This window comes from Phoca vitulina, unplaced genomic scaffold (genome assembly GCF_004348235.1).
Source record: "Phoca vitulina isolate PV1807 unplaced genomic scaffold, GSC_HSeal_1.0 scaffold40, whole genome shotgun sequence".
Classification (NCBI taxonomy): Eukaryota; Metazoa; Chordata; class Mammalia; order Carnivora; family Phocidae; genus Phoca; species Phoca vitulina.
The window spans coordinates 13,902,438-13,926,103 of NW_022589743.1; the positions used below are offsets into that span (position 1 = coordinate 13,902,438).

The 23,666-nt window shown below is 37.3% G+C and overlaps 1 protein-coding gene across 6 annotated transcripts in view; it reads right to left on the bottom strand.

Annotated features, from left to right (window-relative positions):
- BCAS3 (BCAS3 microtubule associated cell migration factor) overlaps nucleotides 1-23,666 on the bottom strand; it is a 618,903-nt gene that overhangs the window by 382,111 nt on the left and 213,126 nt on the right. The gene's annotated exons all lie outside the window — the stretch shown is intronic.

Sequence of the window (23,666 nt, forward strand, 5' to 3'; positions counted from 1 at the left end):
TTGGGCTCACAGCCTAACAGGAGAAAAAGACATGTAAGAAATTTGTGAGAATGTAATACATACAAAGTGAAATAACTGTCTTATGTACCAGGCACAGTGGTTAAGAAAAAGGAAGAAATATATGAAGTTTCTGTGAGAGGTAAAAAGGAGATGGTGAAGTTGGAGGTGTAGGAAGGGCCTGGATTCTGGAAATAAGTTTTGATGTAGGATATACTTACAGAGAAGGAGAGAAGGCACTCCAATTTAGATATATTCAGATATTCTACATTAAATATAAATGCATAGATAGAAGATGGAAATGATGAGCAAGTAGTTCAGCATATCCAAAAAAACCATCAGACTTGGCAAAGGCCAGGGCAAGAGGTATTTGGATTTTATTTAAGAAATAGTGGAGTCAAGATTTCAATTTGGGAAGGATGGTTCTGGGAGTGAAATGTAGGGGAGTGGATCTGCAGTGGGATAAGGGTAGCTGAAGGAAAATTATGAATAAGTTCCTTCAGTAGTCAGGGATATAGGACTCTGAAGAAAGGTGGGATGCAGAAGAGAAAAGGTATCAAAACACCCTAATCTTACCCACCCCCCTCCACCCCACCCCCCCACAAAACTCATATATCTCTAGTGGTTGGCAAACTTTGCAGGCCATCCAGTCTCTATTTTCTGCTATAACTACTCAACTCTGTCCTTCTAGTATGAAAGTAGCCATAGAAAATATGTAAATGAATGAGTGCAACTATGTTCAAAAGAAAACTTTATTTACAACAAGTGGTTGGCCACAGACTTGATTTAGGGAAAGTTAGTTCCCTAATTTGTATGACACTTAGGTGCTGAATACAGAAGTTCCATTATTTTCAAATTAGCAAACTTAATTTACTACTTTCATCTTGATATCAGTCTAATGATAACAACTTGAACAAAAATGTCCCCATTTACTTTTATCCTTAAAAAAGAAAGTCAAGTAGGGGCGCCTGGGTGGCGCAGTCGGTTGAGCATCCCACTCTTGGGGTATTGGGATCGAGCCGCACGAGGGGCTCCGTGCTGGCTTGGGATTTTCACTGCCTCTCCCTCTGCCCCTTCCTTCTGTGTGCACGTGCACTCGCTCTCTTTCTCATCAATAAATTAAAAAAAGAAAATGTATATATGTATATACCCATATATATGAATCCGTGGCATATTAGCTATCATTATAATATGAGCTAAGTAAAACTCCTTCAGCAGTCAGAGAAGCCCACACTTTCCAATACATTAGATCTTCAAATAAGCTTAAATTCAGATGAAAATCATGACTGATATTTCAGAAATATTTCACCAACAAAAGCTATAAGTACACATCAAAGTACAAGTCTCTAAAAGAGCCCAGAACCTTTGAAATAAAAAAAAAAAAAAAAGAAATTGTAGTCTTATAGATCAAGAAGGATACTTCATTGCTAGACTACTGCTAGACCAAAATTATCACTACATGGATAAACCCAAAATTCAACTGCATGCCCGTCCATTTCAATCACTGTGATATATGCCCTAATGACGCGTTAATGTTATAATTAAAGAATCTCCTGAAAGCTGACAAATTTAACTCCCAGGGATTCTAGAATTATGAATAAAAAGCCAGTCCACAAGTGTTTTACCTCCGTAGCTGGCCTATAGTCAGTTGCCTTCCAGCTGAACTGACTTATGGAAAAGAGAAAGGGAAGGAGCGGGCCAAAAAAAAAAGGGGGTAAATAGCAGAAGCAAGAGAAAAGAAAAACAGTTCCAGACAAGTTTAATATCGTACTACCAAATGCATTAACATAAGCCAGAATCAAATATACAAAGAAAAAACACCTATAGACCTATGGAGTAATTTATGTCCCATCCACAGTGCAACTAAATCACGTTATCTAAAACCTTGTTCCAAAACACTTATAATCAAGACCGCTTCCTGGTCTGTCAGTGAAAAGAAGTTTCCTTCTTTCATTTTAAAAACACTTCTGATATGAAGTGGTGCTAACAATCAGTCTCAAGGCAGGAAGACAGAATGCCACCTCAGTGCTTACTTAGAGAAGTGATTCTGCTCTATGACCTGGAGGACACATCAGGATACTTAAATGAACAGAGAAGATATTAGCTGTCAAGGGACAGAGAGAGTTTAATCCTTTAAATAACACAGAGGATAACAACTGACCTACTCAAAAATGCACAACGATATAACGGTTGGTGTTATCAAACAAGTTGGGTGGTTTTTCCTACATTATTGAAGACAAGAAAGACTATATATAATGGCAAACTAGTAATAAAATGATGACATCATCTGCATGATTTTTGGACCTCAATTTTGGAGTGATATTTCTAGTAAAGATTTTCTCATCACAAAACAGGAAAGCTACCTGGGAAGTGTATCTCTGGTTTACTGCTACAGTACCAAATACCATGGCAAATAACATTTCCCAAGTATAGATCAGGCAATTGTTAGAAACAGAAGTTTAAACTAAACAAGTACAGGTATCAAAAAAGTACTATCCAAATACCTACCCTCAAATTTAGGAAGCAAGCATATTTAGGTAATTGTGATTTTTAAGAATTATTTACTATATCCTGAACTCAGGAACTGACCCAATCCAAGCAGATCTGGACAGCAAAAGATAGACCATATGGCTCCGACTTAGCATTTCAAACTGCTATGAAGCTGGAGCAGAGAATAAATGTGAACATGGGACAAATACAGGTTTCTTCCAGAACAAGTGTCGGCAAACTTTTTCAGTAAGGGGCCAGAGAGTAAAATTTTAGGCTTTGCAGGCAAGAAAGCAAAACCAAGGATACTATGTAGGTACTTAGAATAATAAGAAAATAAATTTTGACAAAATTTTTACTGAATAGAATTTTTTGTAATGTAAGTCTACTAAATAAGAAGAATGGAATCTGTTTTTTATAGGAGATAATATTTTGTTTATTTGGGGTTCGAAGCTAGCATTATTATCATCAAATAGATCCCAAGGCTTTATATGTTTATAAAAACCATTCTTGGCTCACGAGATGTACAAAAACAGACAGAGGGCCACATATGGCCAATGGACCACAGTTTGCTGACCCGTTTTATACCACCACCATGGTAGTAAATGTAAACTTGTCAAATCATCATAAACTTCAAAGCAGAAAGGACCTTGGAAATCTAAAGTCAAAGTCAAAAACACAGTAAGACTCTCAGGTCAATATTATTCCTATGGTTTATAAGATACTACACAGTAAAAAGAGGGAAAACTACAAAGAAAGCCTTCCCCATAAGAAGAATCCATGCAAGATATTAGTTAGGAACATGAGACCAATGAGATTATAGTTCTTTTCTAAATTCAACAGCAAGCCAGACATTCTGTTTTGTCTTCAAGGTGAATATAGCAGTATTCAATTCAACATTAATACATAACTACTAGAGAAATTCATCTGAGTTGAAAAAAAAAATCACACATACACACATAAACCCCACAACCCAGAGATAACTATTTCAAATTATCCTGGACATCTCAATGCATAGACAGGTATGTACAGATATTTATGTGTATATTTATGAGGATATATGTGTGTATGTATGTGTGTGTATATATATATATCACGTAAACACAAATACAGATACATAAAGACATGTGCATGCACATACACGTACTTTTCACTGGATAAGAGTAACCAATTTGAAATATAAAATAATCATTAAACTTCAATATTATACAAGATAGTGAAAACACATGGAAACAGCACTATAAGTATAAAGCCTTTACATGTGATTCCAGGCTTTCCCTACAGGTAGCATGTAATGGGAAATATATCACTAGCTACACAGCCACAGAAACGTTAGTTAACAACTCTCTGCCTTATGGTTCTTCATTTGCAAAATGGGAACAATAATGCAAGTCTCGTGGGGTTTTAGGTTTAATGAATTACCATGTAAAGCACTTAGAACACTGCCTATCACTTAATAAGCACTGAACGAAGATGTTTGCTGTAATTATCATAATTACCATAAAAATACATCCCTACTCTGTTCAAACAACTCTGTTTTCACTGCTAACAACACAGACTAAACCACTATCATCATTTCAACAGGTTATTACATTAGACTCCTAACTGGACTCTTAACTTAAGACCACCTACAAGCAACAAAAGACAAAGTAGATAAATTGTACTTACTCAAAATTAAAAACTTTCCTGCATCAAAGAATACTATCAAAAAAATAAAAAGACAACCACAGACTATGAGAAAATATTTCCAAATAATACGACTGATAAGGGTCCGGCATGTAAAATACTTAAATAAGTCTTTCAACTCAACAACAAAAAGACAAATAATTCAATTAAAAATAAGCAAAAAAAAAAAATTGAATATTTTTCCAAAGAAGATATAGAAATGGCCAAAAAGCACATGAAAAGATGCTCAACATCTTTAGTCATTAGGGAAATGTAAATAAAAAACACAATGAGATACCACTTCATACTGAAAAGAATGGTTATAAAAAAAAGATAAAATAAGTGTTGATGAGGATGTAGAGAAACTTGAACCCTCATACATTGCTGGGAAAAAAGAAAACAGTGCAGCCACTTGGAATTCCTCTAAAAGCTAAACATAGACTTTCATCCTTAGATACCCAAGAGAACTGAAAACATGTTCAAACAGAAACCTACACACTAATGTTCACAGCAGTATTCCACTTTCCTTAGTGGAAACAACCCAAATGTCTATCAACTAGTAAGTGGAAAAAATGTGGTCTATACATACAAGGGAATATTATTCAGGTACAAAAAGCAATAAAGTTCTGATACATGCTACAACATGAATGAACTTTGAAAACACGATGTAAAATGAAAGAAGACAGACAGAAAAGGCTACTGTTATCTGATTCCATTTATATGAAATGGACAAAATAAGCAGATCCATAGAGACAGAAAATAGGTTAACAATTGCCGAGGGCCAGGGAGAATAGAAGGGGGAGTAGCCGCTCATGGGTAACCAGGTTTCTTTCTGGGGGGATGAAAATGTTCTGGAATAAAATAAAATAGTGATTGATAGACAAGTCTGTATACTAAAAACCACAAAACTGTACACTTTAAAAGGGTGAACTTTATGTATATGAGTTATGTCTCAATAAAGCTGTTAAAAAAATGAAAAAACTAGTTAGTTCACTGAAAGGTAAGTTCTATAACCTCTTTTTATAGTTTGTGGTTTCATTTAACTGCCCTTTAGTTCTTTGAGATATCTCTATTGTTCTAGGCTCAAAAGAAGATAAGTAACTGCTAAGAAGCCTAAGCTAGCATTTTATCTGTGCCCATCTTGGCTCACTTCATATCTGGGGTTGGGGTAATATGGGGAAACACTATAACCAGATGTTCTTATTATTAAGTTTCCCTCCATTCAGCAAAGAAGTGTGGCATAAAATGATAGAAAAAAATCAAGCAGAGTACCTGAAGTAGTATGGGACTCCTCATTAGACACTCACTGTAATCAATTTAGAGCTTTTAAGTATACAAATGTCAGGATTCTTAACTAATGGGATATGAATTTAAAATATACAGACTGCTTGGGCGCCTGGGTGGCTCAGTTGGTTAAGCAACTGCCTTCGGCTCAGGTCATGATCCTGGAGTCCCGGGATCGAGTCCCACATCGGGCTCCCTGCTCAGCGGGGAGTCTGCTTCTCCCTCTGACCCTCCCCCCTCTCATGTACTCTCTCTCATTCTCGCTCTCTCAAATAAATAAATAAATCTTTAAAAAAAAAAAATACAGACTGCTTAATTAAATGTTTTGCAAATTTGTATTAGGTTATATAGCTTATTGTTCATTAAATGGTTCCTGTATTGTTTGGAATATTGTTAACATCTCACACTTGTTTTTATTATAATGATGTAAAATTTGGCTATCAGAAACCATTAGGCCTCTAGAAAGCTAATATATTTGTTCCTTAAAATATAATGTAGCTATATTATAATAATTCTAATTTATACAAATATTCTTTGACAAACTGAATTATCCTTAAGTATTTTGTTGATTTAATAATCCAAAACAACAATATTTGGAGTAACCAAATCCAATATAGCAGACATACACTCACAAAGAACAATTATGTCCATTTTATCAAAACCTAAAAAAACCCCACCCCAAATGTGTATTTAATTCACAAAACAGGTTGAATTCAAATCACATATAACACAAGAGTATTTGAGCACTAGAATTAAGTGGTACCCCATTTAAGCATCTAAGATATAGAAATCAGCATTTTATAGGGCTCCAATTTATGCCACAAATTCACCACCAAAACCCAATTAACTAATAAAGGCGATAAAACTATAGGGTTATTATTTTTTTCTTTTGAGAGGGAAAGAGAGGGAGGAGGCAGAGGGAGAGGAGAGGAAGAGGGAGAATCCCAAGCAGGCTCCACACCCAGCACAGAGCCAAATGCAGGACTCGATCTCACAATCCCAAGATCATGACCTCAGACGAAATCAAGAGTCAGACACTTAACCAACTGAGCCACCCAGGTGCCCCAAAGTTTAGGATTATTTTAACATCCTAAAATCTAAAGCAAAGTTCCTCAAACTTTAGTGTGAAAAGAAGCACCTAAGTAACTTGTAAAAAATGCAAATAAGTTGGTCCCCTCTTCAGGATTATGATTCTGCAGGTATTGGGAGGTGAGAGAGACATGACCAAGAAATCTGCAGTTTCAGAACACTCAGCTAATGACTCTGACACTAACCTAAAGTCTGTAATACAGAGCCAGAAAATAAAGTGACCAAAAATGGCAGTCCCCCTAATTCTGTAGCAAATGTTAGAAAGCATAAAAAGATATATTTTTTAAAGATTTTATTTATTTACTTGACAGAGAGAGAGCGAAAGAGGGAACACAAGCAGGGGGAGTGGGAGAGGGAGAAGCAGGCTTCCCGCTGAGCAGGGAGCCCGATGCGGGGCTCAATCCCAGGACCCTGGGATCATGACCTGAGCCAAAGGCAGTCGCTTAACCAACTGAGCCACCCAGGTGCCCCTAAAAAGATATTTTTTTAAAAAAACAAAGTCATATCAATGATTGCCTAGGGTAAGAGTGAGGCAGAAAACTGAAAAAAGCTGTAGGAAGTTCTCTGGGATGATGAAAATGTTGTATAGATTGATTGTAGTGATGGATATATGGATATGACTAGTAGATGGCAAATCAAACACCCATCTCCAACCTTCCCTCCCTCACCTGACACCAGGTGCCTCATATGTGCTAGCCCAGCTTCTCCAACAGGAAGTGTTGACACAGCTATGATCAGTCAGACAGAAGCAGGATGCTATTGCAGGATTCTGGGAAAGTATTCGCTTCCTGATATAAGAAATTAACATCACTGAGCTGTCCATACTCCCCATCTTAGTGCCTTGAATTCAGAAATGATGCCCACAAGAATGGCAATTATATAAAGCCATCACAAGGAAAAGAACAAAAAAGTCACAAAAACATTGCCAAACAACTGTACCAAACCAGCAACAGCCTTCTTATAACGTGACAAAAATAAACCCTGATTTTTTAAAACCATCGTTAAATGTGGTTTTCTTTCTGTAGCCAAACATATGCCTAATGATTCAAATACCAATTTGCTCTCCAATTCTCTTTAAGAATTCTCTTTAAAAAAAAAAAAAAAAAGGAAAGAAAACCCAAAAGCAGACAGTACTTGGATAAAAAGTCTACAATCCAAGACTATTATAATTTCAGAAGCCTGTAAGAATGGCAACCAAAGCCATAAAGACAAGTCCCATATAGCAAAAATTAACTGGCCAAGGTCCAAGCCCTCAGATGATGTTATATTTAATGAAAATTTACAGGAAAATATGTGAAAAAAGCTATTTGCTTAAGAATTAACATATGAGTTCTAGAGACATGCCCAACACAACATTTCAACAAATTTTATCCTTCAAAATCGATACAGATACTTCCATTTAAAATGCTGTAATTCCGACTATCATGACAAGGTTAATGGCAATAAAAGTTTGCTTGGGAATAAGTTGCTTAGAATGGAAATGTGTTGAAGATGGATAATCCACACATACCCTCTAGCCTATCTGGCCCACTCCCTCGCACTATGAATTCTTCATAATCATTCATTTAGTCAGTAAATATTTATGGAAAGCTTCTTATGTGTTTTACACTCTTCTAAGTGCCAAAACTTAAAAAATGAGCTAATGCTAGTAAGTAGCCTGAAATTACCATCTGAACCAACAACTACACTGTTGGGCATCTACGCCAGAGAAGTGAAAACGATGTTCACATAACATATTCACTATAGCCCCAAACTGTAAATGGTCCAGGTGAATGTGTGAACAACCTGTGTGAGTTAGGTCTACTTATAAAAGGGCAATGTGAGGGAACTGTTCAGTATCCTCATGGACACACACACCTACACAGGTGATTAAACTGTATACCTAAACACACACATAAACACTCATTTCCACACACACAAATGCACAAACGAGTATAAGTAAATCTAGTGAAATCTGAAAAAGATCGGGGATGGTACCAATGTCAATATCCTGGTTGTGATATACTCTAGTTTTGCAAAATGTTACCCATTGAGATAAACTGGATCAAGAGTACACGAGATTTCTTAGTACTATTTCTTACAAGTCCATATGAATCTACAATTATTTCAATAAAAATCTGAACTAAAAATAAAGTGAATATGATGCTTCACACACACCACAGAACCAGCAAGCTAATATGGCTGGCTCCTGCTGTGATCTGACCTTGAGGGGTAACAAGGATGGGGGGTAACCAAAATGCCAGAGGCTGCAGGGGTGAAACTTGGCAGTGTTGAGAGTGTGGGCAGAAAACAAAGGGGTGGTGATGCCTGGACACTCACTGGATGCTGGCAAGTAGCACTACCGGCCATGGGGAAATAAGTGGCACCCACCCTGGGGAACAATCACTTGGCCAAGTGAGAGAAAGGCCAACACTTCTGGTTGCCCCCCGAGTATCGACAGGCCAGCCTCCCCTGCCAACAAGACGGAGGATAATGTGACCGCCTGGCAGCTGTTACTAGAACAACGGACATGTGCACATTAAATACATTAGTCCATGTTCTCCTGTAGGGAAAAGTAGTCCACGTCCTGGTGGGGGATGGGGCGGAGAATACCCTGGAAGGACATGTCAGCAAAGTCTGCAGGAGGGAAGAGAAGCTAAAGTGACCTGGTAGGAGGACTACTGCTGTGCTTCTCCTGATAAATGTATAACTGGTATTAATGGTTTAACTGATTGTACTCACATGCTTTTAAGTGTCAGAGGTATATCCTCCGCCATGCAGACTGAAATGATAATGGGGAAAGCGCACAACAGACCACCTACTAGGCTTCCAGTTCCTTCCCATGTTATACAATAGAAACAATAGAATCCCAGTAGGAAGAAGGTAGGGACTTAATGGCTGCTGAAGTACTCAGGTGTTAGCCCAGTACAACATCGCCACCTGCCTGATCCAGCAACCAAATACACTCCCTTTTTCAGAGGGTGGCTCCTAACCTGCTATTCAATTCCAGTAAATGAACAACTGACCCAGGAGGCCTTGTGATTTTCCAGACCAACACTGGGTTGGGTCAACTCAAATCTGATGGTGAACATGTTGGTGAGGGCCCAACAGAGCTTGGTAGTCAAATAGAAATGGTATGTTCCACAGTACGTTCCAGCCTGGCCCTAGAAGCATCTTGTTTTTACAGCTACTTTACCAGCTACTCCACTGCCTAAAGCAACACCACTGGTTCAACAGACCCTTGGTTCACAGAACTTCCTCTGAACGCCTGTGCCTGATGCCCTGACGGCTTGGCTAAGATGAAGGCCGATGGTGTCCACCAGCCTGCGGCAGCTGCACAACCCCAGCAAAAACTCTGCTGGGACAAATGAAGTAAAGCCCGATCAGCACAGTAGAATAATGGAAAGCTGTCATTTCTGTTTTAATTGACGGGCCACCACAGCTGACACTTTGGGAGCTGCCAATGGCCTAGCCAAACCTAGTGTGGCTTGCCGTGAGGAAGACTACGTACTGGTGGATTGCAGACATCCCTTCTTTTAGGGCTAGGAGCTGCACAGACAAATCACGGCTAGTGACTGAACAATCTGGGTCACTCCCACCCAAGGTAAGATTCCATCCACTGATGGGAAGGACCAGAATCAAGCTGCTCATCAAGACTGTACTGCCCTGCTCTGCAGTGTGATTCCCAACTTTACATCAATAATAAATGTTTGTCCGGGGTTTACATCCCACCTATTATCCGCTGTTTCATAACCACTTAGAATATATATGATGTCATAGTTGAAAAGCATAAATATACTGAAGGTGTGTTATAATACAGTGTAGTATATTATACTATAATATATATAAAATAATATACTATTATATATAATATAGTATATATATAATATACAGTACATACGTAAGTATACTACAGATTAGTTGCTTACATATTAAGACAAAATGGTTGATATGGTTCTCAGATATTTGACCTTTTTCACCTTATTTGTTCTATCAAATATTGAGAAAGTATTGTTAAACTCAGTTTTAGGTGTGTACATATTTTAAATCTTCCTGATAATTTGACTCTTGGACATTATGAAAGATCTCCAGAAATAGGCTTTGTCTTAACCTATTTTACTTGATATTAATATGGCTGAATTTTCAACATTATTGTATTTATTATTTGCATGATATATCTTTTAACATGCTTGTACTATCATTATATTAATGTATCTATATGTAAAGTGAATCTCTAATAGGTAATTCCTTTAGACTAGAATACAGTAATATTTATTTATTTTTTAATTTATTTTATTAACATATAATGTATTATTTGTTTCAGGGGTACAGGTCTGTGATTCATCAGTCTTACACAATTCACAGTGCTCACCATAGCACATACCCTCCCCAAAGTCCATCACCCAGCCACCCCATCCCTCTTACCCCCTTCCACTCCAGCAACCCTCCGTTTGTTTCCAGGGATTAAGAGTCTCTTATGCTTTGTCTCCCTCTCTGGTTTCATCTTGTTTCATTTTTCCCTCCCCTCCCCTATGATCCTCTGTCTTGTTTCTCAAATTCCTCATATCAGTGAGATCATACGGTACTTGTCTTTCTCTGATTGACTTATTTCGCTTAGCGTAATACCCTCTAGTTCCATCCACACCATTGCAAATGGCAAGATTTCATTTTTTGATGGCTGCATAATATTCCATTGTATAAATATACCACATCTTCTTTATCCATTCATCTGTTGATGGACATCTAGGTTCTTTCCATAGTTTGGTTATTGTGGACATTGCTGCTATAAACATTGGGGTGCAGGTGCCCCTTCGGATCACTACATTTGTATCCTTGGGGTGAATACCCAGTAGTGCAACTGCTGGGTCATACGGTGGCTCTATTTTCAACTTTGTGAGGAACCTCCATACTGTTTTCCAGAGTGGCTGCACCAGCTTGCAGAATACAGTAATATTTAATATAATTATTATACTATGGTTGAATTTTGATGTACCATTTAATATTTGGTTTTTGTTTATCCTGTTTCTTGTGCCTCTGTTCCTCCTTGTCTGCCTAATTTGAATTAACTGAACATTTTTTAGAAATCCATGTTAACTGCATTATTGTCTTTTTAGGTACAGCATGTCAAACCTTGACACAGTATAGTTCCATGTATCTGCTTCCACCTCAGCACTCTAGGTCCATTATGCTATACTTACCATACATATTACATGTACACATGATATAATCCCCAGAAAATAATATTAAAATTTCTTATACATAAATATTACAATTTTAACATTCCTATATATTTTTAAATAAATTTAAAATGGGGAGCAACTGGGTGATAAGCATTAAGGAGGGCACGTGATGTGTTGAGCACTGGGTGCTTTATGCAACTGATGAATTACTGAACTCTACATCTGAAAATAATGATGGACTGTATGTTGGCTAAATGAATTTAAATTAAAAAAAATTTTAAACAGGAAAAATCATCCTTTCCAATTAGAAACTGATCATTTCTCAGATATTTCATTACTTTTACAAGATCCAAGTTTACTCTGGTATCATTTCCCTTTAGCATAATTTTTATTGTCAATGCACTGGCCTTATTTCTCACTCCTTCATTCTTGAATGATACTATTGCTGGACGGAGAATTTTTGATCATCTGTATTTTTTTCTTTCAGTCCTCTAAACATGCTATTCCACTGCCTTCAGACTTCCATGGTTCCTGATGAGAAGTGACTTGTTTGTTGAGATGGTATTTCCCTGTATACAAGGGGTTATTTTCCTCTGGCTATGTTCAAGATTTGCTCTTTACTTTGCTTTTCAGAAAGTTGACTATGATGTTCTTAAACTGGGGTTTTCTCATATCCAGTCCTATTTGGTGTTTGCTAGTCTTTTGGGAAGATTTAAATTGCATCTTTCAACAAATTTGGGGGGCTTTCCATCTTTATTTCTTTCTATATATTTTTCTGCCTCATTTTCATTATATCCTCCGTTTCCACACCAATCAAGGTGAATTTTGCCCCAGGATGGATCATATATAGAGTCTCAATCATACCTGATTTGGATGATTTAGATGACGACATTGGAGCTTTCGGGCTAATGATATTTTCAAGAGATTTTAGACTTAGAGTATACGCTGCCATAAACAGACTTTTAGGGATGTTAGTATGGGGTAAATGTATTTTGCACATGGGATGATCCTGAATTTGAGGGATTAGAGGGCAGACTGTAGTGAGGTAAACAGTGGCTCAAAAAAAGACATATTCCGATCCTAATCCCTGGAACCTGCATATAGTATATTATAGACCCAAAGAGTGACCATAACCTTATACACCAAAATGTGATTGAGTTATAGATCTTAAGAGTTTATCTTGGATTATAGGAGTAAGTACTATATGTATTCACATATATCCTATAAAACACACAGAAGAGAAGACATAGAGAAGAGGAGGAGGAAATGTGACCACAGAGGCAATGGCTGGAGTGACAGAGATGGCTATAAGGCAAGGAATGCTGACAGCCACTGGAAGCTGGAAAAGGCAAAGAACAGATTCTGCTTAGAGGTTCTAGAGGGAGTGTGGCCTTGCCAACACTTTAATTTTGGACTTTTGGTCTCCAGGATTGTGGGAGAATCAATTTCTGTTATTTTGACCCCTCCCCCAGTTTCATGGTAACTTGTTATGACAACCATAGGAAAGAAATATATAGCAAATGTGGATATCCAGAACAATGTGAATTCCATGTTGTTGACTGCCCAGGACTGGGGTTGCTGGGTGGTATGGTAAGTGTATGTTAAGACTTTAAGAAACTTCTATCTTCCGGAGTGGCTGTACCATTTCACATTCCCAACAGCAATGTATGAGAAATCCAGTTCCTCCAACTCACTGACTTTTGAGAATCCCTTAAAAGGTGTGGTAGGTACAAGACAGTTTGTGCCTTTTCATTCTATTACCAGTGTTTCTCAAAGAGCAGATATGTTTTGTTTTAATGAACTCTAATTTATCAGTTTTATTTTCATGGATTTTGCTATTCGAGTCATCCATGAGAAATCTGTCCAACCCAAGTCACAAAAGGTTTCTCCTTTTTCTTCTAAAAGCTTTATAACAGTAGGTTTCACATATAAATCTACGATCCAATTTGAGTTCATTTTTGTATAGGGGATGAGGTATGGATTGATGATCATTTTTTTTGCACATAAACACCCAAGTGGTCCATCACCATTGCTGAAAAGACTAGCCTTTCTCATTTTGCACGTTTGCCAAAAATCAATTGTCCATATGTACGGGAATGTTCCTGGGTTCCTTGTTGATCACTGTAGCTTTAGTAAGTCTTGCTATCAGGTAGTAATATCCCCCCAAATTTGTTTTTCTTTTTCAGCGTTATTTTGCCATTATAAGCCCTATGTATAGGGCTTTGTTTGTTTGTTTGTTTGTTATCCTGCTGGGCTTTTCATGGGGATTGCATTGAATATACAGATCAATTTGGAGAGAACGGACATCCTAACAATATTAAGCATTCCAACCCCAAAACATGGTTTAACTCTCCATTTATTTACATCCTTACTCTCAGCAATGTCTTATAGTTTTAAGGGTACATGTCTTACATATGATAAGTACATATTACACACTATTTTTTACCTTTAACTCTTTTTTAAATTATCAATTACCTATTGTTTGTTCCTAGTATATATAGAGGTGCAATTGACTTCCATATACTGATCTAATACCCTGAAACCTAATTAAAATCTCTTATTCTAACTATTTTTGTAGAATCCATTAGATTTTCTACACAATCATCTTTAAATAAATATAGTTTTACTTTCTTCTTTCTGATACGACAATGGTTCTTTCCAAGGCCTCAGATTTCCTCTGATCTCTCTCCAGCACTGTGTCCTGAGAACTCTATGATCGTACTCTTAGCAATACCTCATCAACAGAGGGAGTCTATCCGGCTCCACTTGGGCTCCCGCTTCCTGCACAATGAACTGGAAACTCTGTCAAGGCAGTTAAGCTGGGGCAATCATAGGGTTTTTCTCATTTGTTTCCCATCTCTCAAGGATCACCATCCTTCATGGCCTGATGTATTATATCTAGAAAAACATTGTTCTTTGATTGCTTCAGGTAAATCCAGTCCCTCTTACTCTAGGTTATTTATGCTGATTTGAGTGTTATCTAGTTGTATCCATAAGACAAAGAGAGCTTAGCAACCTCCTACTCCACCCTCTTTCCACCAACCTCTCCCTCTTACTCTACAGTGACCCAAAGTGAGGTCCTCGTATTAACTCTTTGTCATTTACTGTGCTGGCTGTTTTACTAAGTACAGTAAGACACAGTTTACATCTATTATTTCTGACATTTCCTAAAATAAACCCTATGAAATAGTCTTTGGCCCCATTTTACAGATGAGTAAATTAAAGCTTAAGGAAAGTAGAAAATGTATCCTTTAATAGAGTTACTAGGCAGCATCCAAGTATATATGGAAGTTGGGGATGGGGAATGGGGAGTGACTGCTAATCGGCAAAAAGTTTGTTATAAAAATGTTCTAAAAGTAGATCCTGATGATGGTTGCATAGCTCTGTGAATATACTAAAAAAAAACACTGAAATGCACATTTTTAAAAAATGAAATTTATATTCTAAGAATTATATCTCAATAAAGCTAACATTTTTGGGGGGAAGGGAATTGACAAAAATCAAGAGCATAGGGCTATACGTAGGATTGCGAGGTTTAGCAAATAAAAATACAGAGAGTCCAGTAAAATTTGAATTTCAGTATAAACCTAAGCAGGCAATATCTGGACATCCTCATACTAAAATTACCTGTTTTTAGAACTGACCATTAATAATATTAAATAGCTAGATTCTTTTGCCATTGAGAATTAAACCTATAATCTTACCATTTTATAGGACTATTCCGATAAAAGTAACACTTATCTGATGTGCAAATGTTTCCAAAGCAAGTTGGCCATTACTAAAATTAGCATGTTAAGTACTAAAATGACTTGTATCTGCTTGAGTAAGACATTATGGAAGTATATTGAAAAATACTTTAAGGTTTCACTATATATATATATATATATATATATATATATATATATACACACACACACACATATATATACACACACACACATATATATTCCCGTTGAAAACTAGGAATATTTTTCTAACTGCATATGTGCCTTATGAGGAAAATTACTGTCAGATGCAGAGGATATCCCAAGTCATAGATCACAAAACAACTTAATTCAACATAATTAGATCCACATACTTGAGTTTTTTTCCTTGCCTGATTAAAGTACCCTCAGAGTTTTTGGAAGAATCCAGAATGACATGATTTTGAAGTACTCAAAGACAGTTAGATAGATCATATGCCATATAGATTTCATAATCAGTGCTACATTTTATATATTATTTCAAAATAATTTTCAGTAGAAGCTTACAGAAATTAATTTTATGGTCATTAGTTGAGTTTCCTTCGATCTTAATATTTGGTGTTTAGAAATTCCCAACCTCCTAAATTACAGAGTGTGACACAGAACAAAATAATTTTAATAATTTCTATTTGGTTTCCCTTCATGTTAAATAGGCATAGCATTGGCAGCAGCAAATATTTATACCTACAAACATTTGCCCATGCACAGGGCACTGTTCTAAGGATGACAGATACCAAGAAGGTTAAGCATGATCTCTATTTCCAGGTTGGATGTATAGATAATTAAATGATAAATAATGCTAATGCAAATGAGTTACCAAAAAATAGGTGTAAGCAAAAAAAAAAAAGAAAAGAAAAAAAGTATAAATATTTAAAATACTAAAATTCTAGGAAGTTAGAGCTGAAGCAGAGCATACCAGTGACTGGTGAGGGCAGAATAGGTATTATAAAAACAGAGTTAAGAAATCAAATGTGGGGGTGCCTGGGTGGCAGAGTTGGTTAAGCAGCTGACTCTTGGTTTTGGCTCAGGTTGTGATCTCAGGGTCCTGAGATCCAGCCCCGTGTGAGGCTCTGCGCTCAGCATGAAGTCTGCTTGAGTTTCCCCCTCCCTCTCTCTCTCTGCTCTTTCCCAACACCCCCCTATCTCTCAAATAAATGAATTTTTTTAAAAAAGAAATAAAATGTGCCAGCAGCACAGTGAAATACTGAATCTTCACTAAAATGTTCATCTAATTGGAAACTTCCATACAAAAGAAACAAATACGAATGGTAACTAAAATAAGAATAAGCAAGTTTCGTTGTGCCAGAAGGTAAGGACGTTGTAAGAGAAATGGAGATATGTCAAAGGACACAGATGTCAAGTTGACAGGTGCCACTGGCCCAATCTGGGATATTCTGAGCTTTAAAATAAATAGTTATTGAATGAATATAACCCACTGAATAAAATAGGACTCTATTAACCAAATGATATATATAAATAAAAGAAGTGTTACAAATTTGGGGGGGGGGAAGGGATATTTACATAATTTAAAATGAATTCCTGTATGAGTTCTAGCAGTTTTGCAGTGGAGTCTTTTGGGTTTTCCACATAAAGTATCATATCATCTGCAAAGAGTGAGAGCTTGACTTCTTCTTTGTCGATTCGGATGCCTTTTATTTCTTTTTGTTGTCTGATTGCTGTGGCTAGGACTTCTAATACTATGTTGAATAGCAGTGGTGATAGTGGACATCCCTGCCGTGTTCCTGACCTTAGGGGGAAAGCTCTCAGTTTTTCTCCATTGAGAATGATATTCGCTGTGGGTTTTTCATAGATGGCTGTTATGATATTGAGGTATGTACCCTCTATCCCTATACTCTGAAGAGTTTTAATCAAGAAAGGATGCTGTACTTTGTCAAATGCTTTTTCTGCAACTATTGAGAGGATCATATGGTTCTTGTCCTTCCTTTTATTAATGTATTGTATCACATTGATTGATTTGTGGATGTTGAACCAACCTTGCAGCCCAGGGATAAATCCCACTTGGTCGTGGTGAATAATCCTTTTAATGTACTGTTGTATCCTATTGGCTAGTATTTTGGTGAGAATTTTTGCATCCATGTTCATCAGGGATATTGGTCTGTAATTCTCCTTTTTGATGGGGGTCTTTGGCTGATTTTGGGATCAAGGTAACGCTGGCCTCATAAAATGAGTTTGGAAGTTTTCCTTCTATTTCTATTTTTTGGAACAGTTTCAGAAGAATAGGTATTAATTCTTCTTTGAATGTTTGGTAGAATTCCCCTGGGAAGCCATTTGGCCCTGGGCTCTGGTTTGTTGGGAGACTTTTGATGACTGCTTCAATCTCCTTACTGGTTATAGGTCTGTTCAGGTTTTCTATTTCTTCCTGGTTCAGTTTTGGTAGTTGATACATCTCTAGGAATGCATCCGTTTCTTCCAGGTTATCTAACTTGCTGGCATATAGTTGCTCATAATATGTTCTTATAATTGTATTTCTTTGGTGTTGGTTGTGATTTCTCCTCTTTCATTCATGATTTTATTTATTTGGGTCCTTTCTCTTTTCTTTTGGATAAGTCTGGCCAGGGGTTTATCAATCTTATTAATTCTTTCAAAAAATCAGCTCCTAGTTTCGTTGATCTGTTCTACTGTTCTTTTGGTTTCTATTTCATTGATTTCTGCTCTGATCATTATTATTTCTCTTCTCCTGCTGGGTTTAGGCTTTATTTGCTGTTCTTTCTCCAGCTCCTTTAGGTGTAGGGTTAGGTTGTGTATTTGAGACCTTTCTTGTTTCTTGAGGAAGGCTTGTATTGCTTGGAAGAACAAATATTGTGAAGATGTCAATGCTACCTAGAGCAATCTACACATTTAATGAAATCCCTATCAAAATACCATCAACCTTTTTCAAAGAAATGGAACAAATAATCCTAAAATTTGTATGAAACAAGAAAAGACCCCGAATAGCCAGAGGAATGTTGAAAAAGAAAAGCAAAGCCAGTGGCATCACAATTCCGGACTTCCAGCTCTACTACAAAGCTGTCATCATCAAGACAGTATGGTACTGGCACAAAAACAGACACATAGATCAATGGAACAGAATAGAGAGCCCAGAAATGGACCCTCAGCTCTATGGTCAACCAATCTTCGACAAAACAGAAAAGCATGTCCAATGGAAAAAAGACAGTCTCTTCAACAAATGGTGTTGGCAAAGTTGGACAGCCACATGCAGAAGAATGAAACTGGACCATTTCCTTACACCACACACAAAGTAGACTCAAAATGGTTGAAAGACCTAAATGTGAGACAGGAGTCCATCAAAATCCTAGAGGAGAACACAGGCAGCAATCTCTTCGACCTCAGCCGCAGCAACTTCTTCCTAGAAACAGCGCCAAAAGGCAAGGGAAGCAACGGCAAAAATGAACTATTGGGACTTCATCAAGATAAAAAGCTTTTGCACAGCAAAAGAAACAGTCAAAACCAAAAGACAACCGACAGAATGGGAGAAGATATTTGCAAATGACATATCAGATAAAGGGCTAGTATCCAAAATCTATAAAGAACTTATCAAACTCCACACCCAAAGAACAAAGAATCCAATCAAGAAATGGGCAGAAGACATGAACAGATATTTGTCCAAAGAAGACATCCAAATGGCCAACAGACACATGAAAAAGTGCTCAACATCGCTCGGCATCAGGGAAATCCAAATCAAAACCTCAATGAGATACCACCTCACACCAGTCAGAATGGCTAAAATTAACAAGTCAGGAAACAACAGATGTTGGCGAGGATGCAGAGAAAGGGGAACCCTCCTACACTGTTGGTGGGAATGCAAGCTGGTGCAGCCACTCTGGAAAACAGTATGGAGGTTCCTCAAAAAGTTGAAAATAGAGCCACCGTATGACCCAGCAATTGCACTACTGGGTATTTACCCCAAAGATACAAATGTAGTGATCCGAAGGGGTACGTGCACCCCAATGTTTATAGCAGCAATGTCCACAATAGCCAAACTATGGAAAGAGCCAAGATGTCCAATCAACAGATGAATGGATAAAGAAGATGTGGTATATATATACAATGGAATATTATGCAGCCATCAAAAAACCCAAAATCTTGCCATTTGCAATGGTGTGGATGGAACTAGAGTGTATTAAGCTAACGAAATAAGTCAATCAGAGAAAGACATGTATCATATGATCTCACTGATATGAAGAATTCTTAATCTCAGGAAACAAACTGAGGGTTGCTGGAGTGGTGGGGGGTGGGAGGGATGGGGTGGCTGGGTGATAGACATTGAGGAGGGTATGTGCTATGGTGAACGCTGTAAATTGTGTAAGACTGTTGAATCACAGACCTGTACCTCTGAAACAAATAATACATTATATGTTAAAAAAAAAAAAGAAGATAGTAGGAAGGGAAATATGAAGGGGGGGGAATTGGAGGGGGAGACGAACCATGGGAGACTATGAACTCTGAGAAATGAACCGGGGGTTCTAGAGGGGTGGGGGGTGGGGGGATAGGTTGGCCTGGTGATGGGTATTAAAGAGGGCACATACTGGGCGCCTGGGTGGCTCAGTTGTTAAGCGTCTGCCTTCGGCTCAGGTCATGATCCCGGGGTCCTGGGATCGAGTCCCACATCGGGCGCCCTGCTCGGCGGGAAGCCTGCCTCTCCCTCTCCCACTCCCCCTGCTTGTGTTCCTGCTCTAGCTATCTCTCTCTCTGTCAAATAAATAAATAAAATCTTTAAAAAAAAAAAAAAAGAGGGCACATACTGAATGGAGCACTGGGTGTTATACGGAAACAATGAATCATGGAACACTACATCAAAAACTAACGATGTAACCCATGGTGATTAACAGAAAAAAATAAAATAAAATTATTTCTACCCAGGGCACAGAACGGAAGCAGTAGACAAAAATGCCCCTCTCCTAGACCATCCTTAAAAGAGATATATTTTCATACTTTAAAAGCTGCTGCCTGAGAGTCCAGCTTCCAATCTAGATGCTCCATCTAGATGCTGACTGAGAGCCACACATTAACAAAACGAAGGATATAAATCATATGACCATCTCAATAGATATGGAAAAAGCATTTAAAAATATTCAACATCCATTCATGATAAAAACTCTCAACAAAATGAATATAAAGGAAATGTACCTCAACATAATAAAGGCCATCTATGACAAGCCCACACCTAACATCACACTCAACCGTGACCAGATGAAAGCTTTTCCTCTAAGATGAAGAACAAAAACAAGGATGCCCATTCTCACCGTTTTTTTCAACATGCTACTGGAAATCCTAGTCAGAGAAATTAGGCAAGAAAAATAAAGAAAGACATCAGTCAATGTGATGTAACACATCAAGAGAAAGGATAAAAACCATATGATCATTTCAATAGACACAGAAAAAGCATTTGACAAAGTATAACATCCATTCATGATAAAAACCCTCTGCAAAGTAGGTTTAGAGGGAATATACCTCAATATAATAAAGGCCATATATGAAAAACCCACAGCTAACATCATACTCAATGGGGAAAAACTGAAAGCTTTCCCCCTAAGATCAGGAACAAGATAAGGATGTCCATTCTCACCACTTTTATTCAACATGGTACTGGAAGTCCTAGCCACAGCAATTAGACAACAAAAAGGAGTGAAAGGCACCCATATTGGTAAGGAAGAAATAAAACTTCCAAAATTTGAAGATGACATGATACTATATAGAGAAAACCCAAAAGACACCACCAAAAAACTACAAGAATTGATCAATGAATTCAGTGAGGTCACAGTATACAAAAATCAATGCACAGAAATCTGTTGCATTTCTATACACTAATAATGAAGCAAGAGAAAGAGAAATTAAGAAAGCAATCCCATTTACAATTGCACCAAAAATAATAAGATACCTCGGAATAAACTTAACCAAGGAAGTGAAAGACCTGTATTCTGAAAACTATAAAACACCGATTAAAGAAACTGAAGATGACACAAACAAATTGAAAGACATTCTATGCTCATGGATTAGAACAAATATTGTTAAAATGTCATACTACCCAAAGCAATCTACACATTTAATGCAATCCCTATCAAAATACCAATAGCATTTTTCACAGAACAAGAACAAATAATCCTAAAATTTGTATGGAGCCACAAAAGATCCCAAATAGACAAAATAATCTTACAAAAGAAAAACAAAGCTGATGGTATCACAATTCCAGATTTTAAGTTATACTACAAAGCTACAGCAATCAAAACAGTATGATACACGGGCGCCTGGGTGGCTCAGTTGGTTAAGCAACTGCCTTCGGCTCAGGTCATGATTCTGGAGTCCCGGGATCGAGTCCCACATCGGGCTCCCTGCTCAGCGGGGGGTCTGCTTCTCCCTCTGACTTTGCCCTCTCATGCTCTCTGTCTCCCATTCTCTCTCTCAGATAAATAAATAAAATCTTTAAAAAAAAAACAAAAAACAGTATGATACTGGCATAAAAATAGACACATAGGTCAATGAAACAGTACAGAAAACCCAGAAATGAACCCACAACTATATGGTTAATCAATCTCTGACAAAGCAGGAAAGAATATCAATGGGAAAGAGACAGTCTCTTCAATAAATGGTGTTGGGAAAACCGGACAGCAACGTGCAAAAGAATGAAACTGGACCACTTTCTTATACCATATACAAAAATAAACTCAAAATGGATTAAAGACCTAAATGTGAGGCCTGAAACCATAAAAATCCTAGAAGAGAGCATTAGCAGTAATTTCTCTGACATCGACTGTAGCAATATTTTTCTAGATATGTCTCCTGAGGCAAGGGAAATAAAGGGAAAAATAAACTATTGGAACTATATCAAAATAAAAAGCTTCTGCACAGCAAAGGAAACAATCAACAAAACTAAAAGGCAACCTACTAACTAGAAGAAGATATTTGCAAATGATATATCCGATAAAAGGTTAGTATCCAGGATATATAAAGAATTTATACAACTCAATATCCAAAAAAAAAACCCAAAAAAACCAAAAAAAAAACAAGTAATGCAATTAAAAACTGGGCAGAAGACATGAAAGATATTTCTCCAAAGAAGACAGACAGATGGCCAACAGACACATGAAAAGTTGCTTAACATCACTCAATATCGGGGAAACACAAATCAAAACTACAATGAAAGACCACCTCACACCTGTCAGAATGGCTGAAATCAAAAATGCAAGAAACAACAGGTGTTGGCAAGGATGTAGAGAAAAAGGAAACTCTTATCCTGTTGGGAGGAATGCGAACTGGTGCAGCCACTCTGGAAAATAGTACAGAGGTTCCTCAAAAATTTTAAAATAGAACCACCCTACAATCCAACAATTATACCACTGGGTATTTACCTAAAGAAAACAAAACACTAATTCAAAGGGCTACATGCACCCCTATGTTTATTGCAGCATTGTTTACAATAGCAAACTATGGAAGCAGCCCAAGTGTCCATCAACTGATGAACAGATAAAGACGATGTGTCACACACATACACACACACACACAGTGGAATATTATTCAGTCATAAAAAAGAATGAAATCTTGTTATTTGCAAAGCCGTGGATGAAGTTAGAGAATACAATGCTAAGTGAAATAAGTCAGTCCAAGAAAGACAAATACCATATGATTTCACTCATTTGTGGAATTTAAGAAACAAAGCAAATCATCATAGGGAAAAAACAGAGAGAGGCAAACCAAGAAACAGACTCTTAACTACAGAGAACAAACTGATGGTTACCAGAGGGGAGGTGGCAGGATGGGTGAAATAGGTGATAGGGATCAAGGAGTACACTTGTCATGATGAGCACCGGGTTACTAAAATAAAAACTTAAAAATAAAAAGAAAAATCATAAGAAAGAAAAAATACATTTACAGTACTTATCAAAATAAATCCACATGAGTGGACCCGTGAAGTTCAAACCCATGTATTCAAGGGTTAGCTATATTTGTTGTAAGAATCAGGTCACTAGAAAATACAGAAATGAACCCACAACCATATGGTCAATTAATCTTTGACAAAGGAGAAAAGAATATCCAATGGGAAAAGGACAGTCTCTTCAATAAATGGTGTTGGGAAAACTGGACAGCAACATGCAAAAGAATGAAACTGGACCACTTTCTTACACCATACACAAAAATAAATTCAAAATAGATGAAAGACCTAAATGTGAGACAGAAAACCATCAAAATCCTAGAGGAGAACACAGGCAGTAACCACTGTGACACA